Consider the following 787-nt stretch of genomic DNA (forward strand, 5'->3'; position numbering starts at 1 on the left):
TCTGAGGATATTTCCTTTGTCACCATAAGCTTCCATGTGCTCCCAAGATCCTACTGCTGACTTCAGGAAAACAGTGTTAGCAACCTGTTCCACGAAAATAATGGTGAAACTCGTTGAGATGAATTCACACATCACAAAGCAGTTTCTCAGAAAACTTCTCTGTAGTATTCTTCGGAGGATATTTCCTTTTACACAGTAGGCGTAATACACTCCTAAATTTCTTCTTGCAGATTCCACAAAAGCAGTGTTAGTAAACTGCTCCATGAAAAGACACGTGCACCTCTGTGAGATGAATTCACACATTATAAAGAAGTTTCTTAGAGGGCTTCTTTCTAGTTTTAATCTGAGGATATATCCTTTGCCACTATAGGCTTCAATGCGCTGAAAAATATCTCATTGCACATTCTAAGGAAACAGTGTTAGCAAACTGCTCAGTGAAAAGAACAGTGTAACTCTGTGAGATGTATTCACACATCACTGAGCAATTTCTCAGAAAGCCTCTTTTTGGTTTTAATCTGGGGATATTTCTCTTGTCATCATAGGCTTCAAGGTGCTCCCTAGATCCTGTTGCAGATTCCACGAGAACGTTGTTAGCAAACTACTCCGTGAAAATCAATGTGTAACTCTGCAAGATGAATTCATACATCACAAAGCAGTTTCTCAGAAAGCTTCTTTCTAGTTTTTATATGAGGATATTTCCTTTGTCACCATGAGCTTCAATGTGCTCAAAATAACCCATCCCAAGAAAACAGTGATAGGAAACTGCTCAATGAGTAGAACAGTGTAA

This window comes from Colobus angolensis, unplaced genomic scaffold, assembly GCF_000951035.1.
Source record: "Colobus angolensis palliatus isolate OR3802 unplaced genomic scaffold, Cang.pa_1.0 Scaffold574, whole genome shotgun sequence".
In the NCBI taxonomy this organism is placed as follows: Eukaryota; Metazoa; Chordata; class Mammalia; order Primates; family Cercopithecidae; genus Colobus; species Colobus angolensis.